Source organism: Rhinopithecus bieti, unplaced genomic scaffold (assembly GCF_001698545.2).
Source record: "Rhinopithecus bieti isolate Rb0 unplaced genomic scaffold, ASM169854v2 scaffold_44159, whole genome shotgun sequence".
Classification (NCBI taxonomy): Eukaryota; Metazoa; Chordata; class Mammalia; order Primates; family Cercopithecidae; genus Rhinopithecus; species Rhinopithecus bieti.
Genome location: NW_016818573.1, coordinates 1,457,871 through 1,470,393, shown reverse-complemented (window position 1 = coordinate 1,470,393; position 12,523 = coordinate 1,457,871).

The following is a 12,523-nucleotide window of genomic DNA, read 5'->3' as shown; positions in this document are numbered from 1 at the left end:
CCCGGCCCGACCCTGCCGCCCCGGGCCGTGGCGGGCGCGGGAGGCCCGACCGGGAAGATGTCTCCTCTTGGTGCGCGCAGCTTCGCACGGGGGTCAGCGACGGGGCAGCGGCCGCCCGAGCTGCGCCGGCCCTGCCCACGGACCGGCTCCCGCAGCCCGACAGCTGCCCGACGGGCCAGCAGGCTCCGAACGTCGACGGAGCCCGGCCGGAGGTACCCGAGCAATGCCATGCGAGCAGCCCAGCCGCGATCCGGGCATTTCCCCAGCCAATCTCTTGCTCTGGGGTCCGTTTAAATTCTAAATCCCACAAAGGACGGTGGCTAGGGCGTTACACATCGGGGTTGGCACTATTGGCTCCACTATGCCCTTGTTGAGCGGTGTCACACAAATCTTTTTCTCCCTGCCTTGGTTTCCCACTCTTCAGGTTCTGACTCCTGGAAGCAGGGAATGGAGCAGAGAGGTAGGGCATGGAGTGAATCATATAACCTGCATAAACAGCCATCAACCCTTTCAGGAGGACGTTAGCGAGACAATTAAAATAATGATACCTTCTAATTCTATCAAGGCTTGAACTCCAAGGTAAAAGCGCTACGTCAGTGCAAGGTATTATTATTTATTACCACAGAAGGTTTTTCTGCATGCAGAACTTGGGGAGTTTGTACAGACATTCTCTGCTTTGTTTCACAACATCCTTAGGAGACAAGCTGAAGTGCCTGTTAGCGCTATATCCATTTTAAAGATAGACAACTGAAGTATAGAAAGGTTAAAGAGCTTGCATAATTACTCCGACAGCCGACTGAAACATCTCACAAACAGCTAAAAAGGTTTGTTAATAAGATATCATCCTCTTGCATTCTAGTCACTGGGAAATGTTCTTTATTTTGATACCAATTTTGTTCAGACTTCTTAGATTTTCAGAGCACTGATACAAAATAGATAATCACAGAAACTGTATCAGATCTAAAGTGTCTTTAAATCTTTCTGACTATGGTAAAATATATTTTAAAAGTAGCAGTCCCTCACACTGGTGCTACCAGATACGGTCCCATAGGCATCTGGCTCTCTGTAGGTATAGGAAAAGTTAGCAGCTTGTTTCGTTTGTTTTTTAACCACGAGAGAAAGCTTTTGCCATTGTCAGATTAAGTGTTGGGCCTTGTTGCTATTTGCAAAAGAAACAGCTTTATTTCCTTCCTACTCACCCTTATAACCCAGGGAATACTTGGCGGAAAAGAGAAAGTCTCTAGGAGTAGCTCAACTTGGTCTTGCCCTTTTTCTTAACATTCAGACCCCCTTAAGTAATTAACCCTCAGGTGAGTTGCACACCCTTGGCGAACAGATACCTCCAAGTTTAATTCATGTGGGCATGCTGGAAGGAAACCTAGAAAGGCTTTAGACCAGGCCGGGCGCAGTGGCTTACACCTGTAATCCCAGCACTTTGGGAAGCCAAGGCAGGTGGATCACCTAAGGTCAGGCGTTCAAGACCAGCCTGGCCAACATGGCAAAACCCCGTCTCTACTAAAAAAAAAAAAAAAAAATACAAAAGTAGCCGGGCATGGTGGTGCATGCCTATAATCCCAGTTACTGGGGAGGCTGAGGCAGGAGAATCACTTGAATGCAGGAGGTGGAGGTTGCAGTGAGCCCAGATGGCGCCAATGCACCCAGCTTGGGCTACAGAGGGAGACTCCACCCCCTCGCCCCCCCTCAAAAAAAAGGCTCTAGAACAATAATAGTAGTACTTATTTTGAATGGGACTGCAAGTAGAGCAAGATTTGTCAGATTGCAGCCAGCTCTTTTCCAGTAGAAAACCATTTGTTAACTAGTCTGCATTGGGGGAATAGGACATTTAAACAGATATACACAATGGTTTCTCCACAGGCAGGCTTTGTTAATATTCCAGAGCAGATATGCAGGGTGAGATAAGAGATAGACAGATGGCTAGTGATTCCTCCCACCATCACAGTGGCTTTGATTGGCAAAGACAGATCTGTGAGGCTCACTGCATTGGTCTAAAACAGCCATTTGCAGGGAGAATAGAGCTTGGGGGATTCCCCAAGAAGGCCACCGGAACTATGAACTCTATGACTTCAACCCTGACAATGATATATGGGAAAAAGGAAATAAAAATGCATTCTAGAGGCATTGAGAACAGGGTCCCTGGCTGGAATAAATTGGTACCTTAATGAGATATTAATAAATCCCTGCCTTTTTGAGCAAAGCTAAGACCCAACAAATGCTGAGAGTCAAAATCCAGTCACCCTTTTCTTTTCTCTTATTTTCTTTTCTTTTCTTTTTTTTGGGGGATGGAGTTTTGCTCTTGTTGCCCAGGCTGGAGTGCAGTGGCTCAATCTCGGCTCACTGCAACCTTCACCTCCTGGGTTCAAGCAATTCTCCCACCTCACCCTCCAAGTAGCTGGGATTACAGGTGTCCACCACCACGCCCGGCTCACCCATTTCTTTTGGGAGACTTTACGGTGCAAAAAGAGAACTCTTTAGTCTGGTTAAGCTAAACTATTTCCAATTTCTCCTTAAATGTTAAGGAGGAAGTAAAGATGTCCCAAACAGTGTAGGTCTAAACTAAAACAGAGAAGTTGGTTGTGCAGATTCCCCAGGAGGTAGCATAACGTTATCAGTGGTTAAAAAGCTTTGGCCGGGTGCTGTGGCTCACGCCTGTAATCCCAACACTTTAGGAGGCCGAGGCAAGCGGATCATGAGGTCATGAGTTTGAGACCAGCCTGGCCAACGTGGTGAAACCCCATCTCTACTACAAATACAAAAAATAGCTGGATGTGGTGGTACATGCCTGTAATCCCAGCTACACGGGAGGCTGAGGCAGGAAGAACCGTTTGAACCCGGGAGGCCGAGGTTGCAGGGAGCCGAGATCACACCATTGCACTCTAGCCTGGGCAACAGGGGGAGACTCTGTTTCAAAAAAAAAAAAAAAAAAGAGGCTGAGGTGGAGGATTGCTAGAGTCCAGGAGTTGGAGGTTACAATGAACTATGACTATGCCACTGCACTTCAACCTGAGTGACAGTGAGACCCTGTCTCTGAAAAAAAAAGAAGGGAAGGTTTTAAGTAAAGATGATTCAATATTTAAGAAACTTGAAGTTTTCATGTGAGTCAAGAGTTTGCATAGACCTTAAGTGTGATGACTTATTCCTCGATTCTTTTCCCCTTCCCTTTTTTTAAAAATTTTTTTTATTTTTTATTTTTAGACAGTCTCACTGTGTCACCCAGCCTGGAGTGCAATGGCATGATCTTGGCTTGCTGCAACATCCACCTCCCGGGTTCAAGCAATTCTCCTGCCTCACCTTCCTGAGAAGTTGGGATTACAAGCACCCACCACCATGCCTGGCTAATTTTTGTGTTTATAGTAGAGACAGGGTTTCACCATGTTGGCCAGGCTGGTCTCAACCTCCCTATCTCAGGTGATCTGTGCCCCTCAGCCTCCCAAAGTGCTGGGATTACAGGCATGAGCCACCGCACCCGGCCCTCTTCCCTATCCTAACTCCTGGTTTCTCTCCCCAACCCCCAACCCTGGTGTCTCCACTTTTTATTTTATCCTCTTCCGTGACTCCAGCCGCCTCTTTCTCATCATCACCTACCTCCTGAAGTCTCTTTCTCTCCAGCCTTCTTTCCGTCATTTGGCCCACCCCTCCTCCATGTTCATTCTCTCTCTCCTGGCCCAGTATCGTCTGACTGAATGGCTTGCCCACTTTCCTTTAGAATCCATTCGGGGCCCTTAATCACCTCAATCCCATGCTCTCTGATTGTGTTACTTAACCATTTCCTGAACATCTCTCTCCACCCGCCCCCAACCCCGGGGAAAAAAAAGAAAAGAAAAAAAACTCCTAGGGTTAAATGGTGTTGGGGGGTGGTGATAGAAAGTTTTCTTTCTTTTTTCTTTTTTTTTTTTTGAGACGGAGTCTCGATCCCAGGCTGGAGTGCAGTGGCCGGATCTCAGCTCACTGCAAGCTCCGCCTCCCGGGTTCACGCCATTCTCCTGCCTCAGCCTCCTGAGTAACTGGGACTACAGGCGCCTGCCACCGTGCCTGGCTAATTTTTTTGTATTTTTAGTAGAGATGGGGTTTCACCATGTTAGCCAGGATGGTCTCCTCGATCTCCTGACTTCGTGATCCACCCGCCTTGGCCTCCCAAAGTGCTGGGATTACAAGCATGAGCCGTCACGCCTGGCCAAAAGTTTTCTTTTAAGTTTGGAAGTTGAATCTGAATTGATCAGGGAAGAAAAATGGAAGGCAGAAATGCCCTGCAGATTCTTGGATCATCAGACATGAGTGTCGCATGAGGTTCTTGCATGGAATGTGGCTGACCCTTTCCTTGGGACCATGGGACCACCACCCTCCCTGGCCCCGTGCTGCCTTGCTGCCATCTTTTGCAGGTATGTGACCTTCCGCTGTGCAGACCCACTGCTCCTGAGTGCTGGGGTGAACTTTGGCTGTTGGGGCAACTGCAGCAGTGTCTGGGACCCACCTGTTCTTCAGCAACCTTAGCTTCGCTTTGGAGCCAGGCCACCCTCACTTCTCACTTCTAAAAGGGTGGGACTTCCTGCTGTGCCTGGGAGTGGAGCTCAAAGATGCACAGCCTGTGTCTCAGCTATGCCTGCTTGCTGGGGGCAGTTTCTGGCACCCTGGGGTTTCAGGGTCTGTTTGTGACCTTGCGCTAGCTTCCCAGCTTGGGTTGGTGGTGACAGTCATGCGGGGCTCCAGCCATTTCCCTAAAGGACCGAGTGCTTAAGCACTTAGGCCTGTTTAGCCCCTCCCAGTGAGACTGATCTTTGTTTATCTCCTTCAAGGGCATTCACTACCTTTCATCAGTTTCTGCTAAAGCTGGTGTTCCTTCTGCCACTTTGTGAGAGGTTCTGAGCCCGTCAGAACTTCAGTTCTCTTTAATAAAACAGAGTAGGCCGGGCGCAGTGGTTTACACCTGTAATCCTAGCACTTTGGGAGACCAAGGCAGGCGGATCACCTGAGGTCAGGAGTTCAAGACCAGCCTGGGCAACATTGTGAAACTCCATCTCTACTAAAAATACAAAAATTAGCTGGGCGCGGTGGCACATGCCTGTATTCCCAGCTACTCGGGAGGCTGTGGCAGGAGAATCGCTTGAGCCTGGGAGGTGGGTGGAAGTTGCAGTGAGCCAAGATCATGCAACTGCACTCTAGCCTGGGCAACAGAGCAAGACTCTGTCCCAAAAAAAAAGTCTATGTATATATGTGCATTTAAATATATATAATATATAAAACATACATATTTAAAACATATATACAAATAAAACAGAAGTAGTGACTCCTGCCCTGTTTCCTCCTAGGATTGTTGTGGAGTGAAATGGACTAATAGATATGAACACCCTTTGGAAACTAGAAGACAACTTATTTTAGAAAGGATTTCTGAGGCCTTGCGCAGCGGCTCATGCCTGTAATCCCAGCACTTTGGGAGACCAAGGTGGGCAGATCATCTGAAGTCAGGAGTTCAAGACCAGCCTGATCAAAATGGAGAAACCCCGTCTCTACTAAAATACAAAATTAGCTGGGCATGGTGGCTCATACCTGTAATCCCAGCTACTTGGGAGGCTGAGGCAGGAGAATCTCTTGAACCCGGGAGGCAGAGGTTGCAGTGACCCAAGATTGCACTATTGCATTCCAGCCTGGACAACAAGAGTGAAACTTCCATCTCAAANCCCTGTTTCCTCCTAGGATTGTTGTGGAGTGAAATGGACTAATAGATATGAACACCCTTTGGAAACTAGAAGACAACTTATTTTAGAAAGGATTTCTGAGGCCTTGCGCAGCGGCTCATGCCTGTAATCCCAGCACTTTGGGAGACCAAGGTGGGCAGATCATCTGAAGTCAGGAGTTCAAGACCAGCCTGATCAAAATGGAGAAACCCCGTCTCTACTAAAATACAAAATTAGCTGGGCATGGTGGCTCATACCTGTAATCCCAGCTACTTGGGAGGCTGAGGCAGGAGAATCTCTTGAACCCGGGAGGCAGAGGTTGCAGTGACCCAAAATTGCACTATTGCATTCCACCCTGGAAAAAAAGAGGGAAACACACAGCCAAAAAAAAAAAAAAAAAAAAAGGAAAAAAAAAAGATTTCTGATTTTCCTATTTATTTTAATATTTTTACTTGTTAAATTTTTTTCATAGAAACAGGGTCTCACTATGTTGCCCGGCTGGTCTCGAACTCCTGGCCTCATGTGATACTCCTGCTTTGACTTCCCAAAGTGCCTGGGATTATAGGCATGAGCCGCTGCACCCAGCCAGTTCTCCTATTTTTAAATTTATTTTTATTTTATTGTGGTAAGAACACTTGATGTGAGATTTACTGTTTTAACAAAGTTTTAAGTGTACAATACATTCTGCAGTTTCTTTTTCTCCTACATGTAGGATTTGAGTACTTACTGAATACTCTGTGCCCAATGCTAAATTAAGTGCTTGGATACAGAAAGGAGGTTTGAAAAATTAGAAGCCTTGGCTTTTACCTTCGAAGACTTCATATTGAAGAAAGGGCACCATAAAGATGTGACATACTCAGAGAACAATCATCATTCCAGTGAATTGCTGAAGGATAATTTAGACCATAAGAACTGGTCTTCAAATTGCAATTGGATATAAGCCCCGTGGGGCAGGAAGTTTTGTTCATTGCTGGATTCCCCAATGCCTAGAACAGTGCCAGGCATAGTTGGCACTCATTCCTTCATATTTATTGAATTGGCCAATAAAGTAGTGCAGTGTTGCTTTTGAGGGAAGGAGTATGAAGGCTGGAGAGCATTGAGTCCTTGCAGAGAAGCTTGGATTTGTGAAAGTAAGAGAGGCACATGTTCTGGAGCAGAGAAGGTTGATGCAATAGTAATTGTTCCAGAGAAACTGTTCCTGCAGCTGTCATTGCAGCTGGAATAGAAGTGATAGAAACCAAATCCTGTACTACTGCAAACCAAGCCAGGAGGTATGTGAATCTTAGGCCAAGTTCTTCACTCTCTTTTTATTCCAGCTCCTCTTGTGATTTTGTCTTTGAGCTCCGCTTACCTCTATTGTCTCCAGTTCAGGATGTCGACTTTAGAGTCCATGTTAGAGTGCAACTTTTTTTTTGTTTGTTTTGTTTTTAGACAAGGTCTCGCTCTGGCACCCAGGATGGAGTGCAGTGGTGCACTCTCAGCTCACTGCACTCTCCACCTCCTAGGCTCAGATGATCAGTCTTCCCACCTCAGCCTCCTGAATAGCTGGGACCACAGGCACACGCCACCACACCTGACTAATTTTTATATTTGGATTTTTAGTAGAGATGGGTCGTTGCCCTGTTGCCCTGGCTGGTCTCCAAATCCTGGTCTCAAGCAATGGGCCTGCCTCCCAATGTGTTAGGATTACAGGCACGAGGCTCTGCACCTGGCCAGGAGGTTATCTTTATTTTATTTTATTTTATTTTATTTTATTTTTTATTTATTTTGAGACAGTCTCGTTCTGTTACTCGGTCTGGAGTGCATTGGCGTGATCTCGGCTCACTACAACCTCCGCGTCCCGGGTTCAAGCGATTGTCCTGCCTCAGCCTCCCGAGTAGCTGGGATTACAGGTGCCTGCACCACGCCCAGCTAATTTTTTGTATTTTTAATAGAGACAGGGTTTCTCCATGTTGGTCAGGCTGGTCTTGAACTCCTGACCTCAGGTGATCCACCCACCTCAGCCTGCCAAAATCCTGGGATTACAGGCATGAGCCACCACGACCGGCCCCCTTTTTTTTTTTTTTTGAGATGGAGTCTTGCTCTGTTGCCCAGGCTGGAGTGCAGTGGCGTGATCCAGCTCACTGCAATCTCTGCCTCCCAGGTTCAAGCAATTCTCCTGCCTCAGCCTCCCGAGTAGCTGGGACTACAGGCACCCAACACCATGCCCGGCTCATTTTTGTAATTTCAGTAGAGACAGGGTTTCACCATGTTGGCCAGGCTGGTACTGAACTCCTGACCTCAGATGATCCGCCCGCCTCAGCCTCCCAAAGTGCTGGGATTACAGGGGTGAGCCACTGCACCTGGCTGTTTTTTGGGTTTTTGTTTGTTTGTATGTTTTTGAGACAAGGTCTTGCTCTGTTGCCCAGGTTGGAGTGCAGTGGAGCAATCTTGGCTCACTGCAGCCTCTGCCTCCTGGGTCCAAGCAATTCTCCTGCCTCAACCTCCCAAGTAGCAGGGATTACAGGTGCCCGCCACCACACCCGGCTAATTTTTGTATTTTTAGTAGAAACAGGGTTTCACCTTGTTGGCCAGGCTGATCTCAAACTCCTGACCTCAAGTGTTCTGCCCACCTTGGCCTCTCAAAGTGCTTGGATTACAGGCGTGAGCCACCGCGCCCAGACAGGAGTGCAGCTTTTGGTGTGATATTATAAGCTTAAGATCTCCAATTATTTTTCACGATGTCTCTTTAATTATAATGTACATTATATTTAAAGAGTGTAAGTTTAAAATGACAATATTGTTTTTTCCCCCAAAAAATGCTTGCTAAATATTTAAACGCTCAAGTGTATTTAGTCTTTACCTTCTTTCTGGCTAAATCTATTTTCACACTCTCTAGGGGACTGCAAGAAAATATTGGCTTGACTGAGTTGAAGGTAAGATTTTCGTCGGGCGCGGTGGCTAAAGCCTGTAATCCCAGCACTTTGGGAGGCCGAAACGGGCCAGATCACGAGGCTCAGGGAGATCAAGACCCATCCTGGCTAACACGGTGAAACCCCCGTCTCTTGGTAAAAAAAAAAATGCAAAAAAATTAGCCAGGGTTGAGGTGGCCAGGCGCCTGTAGTCCCAGCCCTACTGCGGGGAGGCACTGAGGCAGGAGAATGGCGTAAACCCAGGGAGTGGAGACTTGGTGAGCTGCAGGATCCGGCCACTGCACTCCAGCCTGGGCCGACAGAGCGAGACTCCCTCTCAAAAAAAAAAAAAAAAAAAAGGTAAGATTTTCATGTTATATATTTTTTTGCAATTATGCTTGATTTGCCATAGCTTAGAGTTCATGTTTTGATTTGGTCCTAATTTCTAGATCTACTTCTACTGCTGATCAAATTATCTTCCTATTGGTGAGCTCCATATTGTTAACTTTCTATTCCTGCATAATGTTATTGGTAGAAGAAATGTGGGAGACCCTACATCTACACCTTACTCCTTTATTACTAGAGCTGATGACAGGATATACCCATCTGTCTATTTCATTTTTGTTTTTTTATTTTTTATTTTTATTACTATTATTTTTTGAGACGGAGTCTCACTCTGTCGCCCAGGCTGGAGTGTGGAAGTGCAATCTCAGCTCACTGCAACCTCTGCTTCCTGGATTCACAAGGTTCTCCTGCCTCGGCCTCCCAAGTAGCTGGGATTATAGGCGAGCACCACCACACCTGGCTAATTTTTGTATTTTCATTAGAGATGGGATTTTACCATGTTGGCCAGGATGGTCTCAATCTCCTCACCTCAAGTGATCCCCCCGCCTTGGCCACCCAAAGTGCTGGGACTACAGGCGTGAGCCACTGCGCCCGGCCCCCTAGCCAATTTTTAAAGTTTTTGTAGAGATGGGGGTCTCACTGTGTTGCCCAGACTGGGACCTCATGGGATCCTCCTGCCTCAGCCTTCCAAAGGCTGGCTTGGGTTTACAGGAATGAGCCACCATGCCTGGCCTGATATGTTTTTAGTGTATATGTTTCCATGGGTGAAGGTTTATGCTTTGCGTAAATGCTGGTAGTTTCTATAATATGTCTTAGTATTTTACATTTCTTTCTTTTTTTTTTTTTTTTTTAGATAAGGTCTCTCCTTCTGTCACCCAGGCAGGCTGGAATGCACTGGCACGATCACAGCTCACTGCAGCCTTGACCTCCTGGGCGCAAGTGATCCTCCCACCTCAACCTCCCCAGTAGCTGGGACTACAGGCATGTGCCACCACATGCCTGATTTTTAAAATATTTTTAAAATTTTTGCAGAGATGTATTCTCCCTGCGTTGCCCCAAGCCGATCTCAAAACCCCTGGCCTCAAGTGAGGCCACCTGACCTCCACACCTCATCCTCCCAAAGTGCTGAGACTTCAGGGGTGAGCCACCATGCCCAGCTGTATTCAGTATTTTCTTTTCTTTTTTTTGTTTTGTTTTGGAGACAGAGTGTCACTCTGTCGCCCAGGCTGGAGTGCGGTGGCACAATCTCAACTCACCGAAACCTCTGCCTCCTGGGCTTAAGCCATCCTGCCACCTCAGCCTTCCCAGTAGCTGGGACTACAGGTACACACCACCATGCACAGCAAATTTTTTTTTTTTTTTTTTTGAGATGGAGTCTTGCTCTGTCACTCAGGCTGGAGTGCAATGGCACAATCTCTGCTCACTGCAACCTCCGCCTCCTGGGTTCAAGCAATTGTCCTGCCTCACCCTCTCAAGTAGCTGGGGTTACAGGCATGCACCACCACACCTGGCTAATTTTCTTTGTATTTTTAGTAGAGACGGGGTTTCACCATGTTGCCCAGGCTGGTTTCGAACTCCTGACCTCAAGTGATCCGCCTGCCTCAGCCTCCCAAAGTGCTGGGATTACAGGCATGAGCCACCACACCCAGCCAATTTTGTATTTTATGTAGAGATGTGGTGTCACTATGTTGCTCAGGCTGGTCTCAAACTCACAAAGTGTTGGGATTACAGGCATGAACTGCCATGCCTACGACTGGCAGTATTTTCTATTTCATTTTACTATTTACTAGTTATGTAATATATCCTATAATGTATTTTATGCATTTTTCTTGTCAATGAATTCAGAAAAGTGGACAAATGGAATATGCAGTTCTTTTTTTTTTTCAAAAAATTCAAAAAATTGGAAAAATGGGATTGGCTTTTTTTTTTTTTTTTTTTTTTTGAGACGGAGTCTTGCTCTGTCGCCCAGGCTGGAGTGCAGTGGCCAGATCTCAGCTCACTGCAAGCTCCGCCTCCCGGGTTCACGCCATTCTCCTGCCTCAGCCTCCCGAGTAGCTGGGACTACAGGCGCCCGCCAGGTCGCCCGGCTAGTTTTTTGTATTTTTAGTAGAGACGGGGTTTCACCATGTTAGCCAGGATGGTCTTGATCTCCTGACCTCGTGATCCGCCCGTCTCGGCCTCCCAAAGTGCTGGGATTACAGGCTTGAGCCACCGCGCCCGGCCGGAATATGCAGTTCTGACTTGCCAGAACATAGTATGGAATCCTCAGTGGCTTCCTTTTCCTGAAACCACATTGTGCCCCTTTTGGGGCTTTTTTTTTTTTTTTTTTTTTTTTTTTTTTGAGACAGAGTCTTACTGACTCTGCCGCCCAGGCTGGAGTGCAGTGGCGCAATATCAACTCACTGCAACCTCCACCTCCTGGGTTCAAGCAATTCTCCTGCCTTAGCCTCCAGAGTAGCTGGGATTACAAGCACGTGCCATCACGCCCAGCTAATTTTTATATTTTTAGTAAAGACGGGGTTTTACCATGTCTTTTGGCCAGACTGGTCTCAAACTCTTGACCTTAGGTGATCCACCCACCTCAACTTCCCAAAGTGCTAGGATTATAGGCGTGAGCCACTGCACCCGGCCTCCATGTGTATTTAAGTTGCTCCTTAATACACAGGCGTAGGCATATAATTTTAATGCTCTTGATAAGACAATGCCCATAATTTTCACTGCTTTCTCTTTGTTCTCTGGTGTATTTCTTTTCTTTTATCTTCTTTTTTTCTTTCTTTTTTTTTTTTGTGTGTGTGCGTGTGACAGAGTTTCGCTCTTGTTACCCAAGGCGGAGTACAGTGGCGCGATCTTGGCTCACTGCAACCTCTGCCTCCTGGATTCAAATGATTCTCCTGCTTCAGCCTCCTGAGTAGCTGGAATTACAGGCACACACTACCATGCCTGGCTAATTTTGTATTTTTAGTAGAGATGGGGTTTCACCATGTTAGCCAGGCTGGTTTTGAACTCCTGATCTCAGGTAATCCACCCACCTTGGCCTCCCAAAGTGCTGAGATTACAGTCACTGCACCTGGCCTCTGTTTCTTTTTTTTGAGATGGAGTCTCGTTTTGTCACCCAGGCTGGAGTGCAGTGGCACGATCTCGGCTCACTGCAACCTCCACCTCCCAGGTTTAAGTGATTCTCCTGCCTCAGCTTCCCAAGTAGCTGGGATTGCAGGCTCCCCCCACCACACCCGGGTAATTTTCGTATTTTTAGTAGAGATGCGGTTTCACTGTGTTGGCCAGGTGAGTCTCAAACTCCTGACCTCAAATGATCTGCCCTCCTCAGCCTCCCAAAGTGCTGGGATTACAGGCATGAGCCACTGTACCTGGCCTTTTCTGGTGTGTTTCTGATTAAACCTGCCACCCACTGTCTAACATTGATTTGATTGGATCTCCATATGACCATTATTGTCAACCACAAAACACATGCCAGGTTCTAACCTAACTTAAAGGGCCTCAAGATTTAAAACATAAGACTTGGAGCCTATCCTCAAGAAGCTTACAGTTTAATTGGAGAGAGAAACAAAAAACAAAAATAAATAAATAAATAAAAAACAG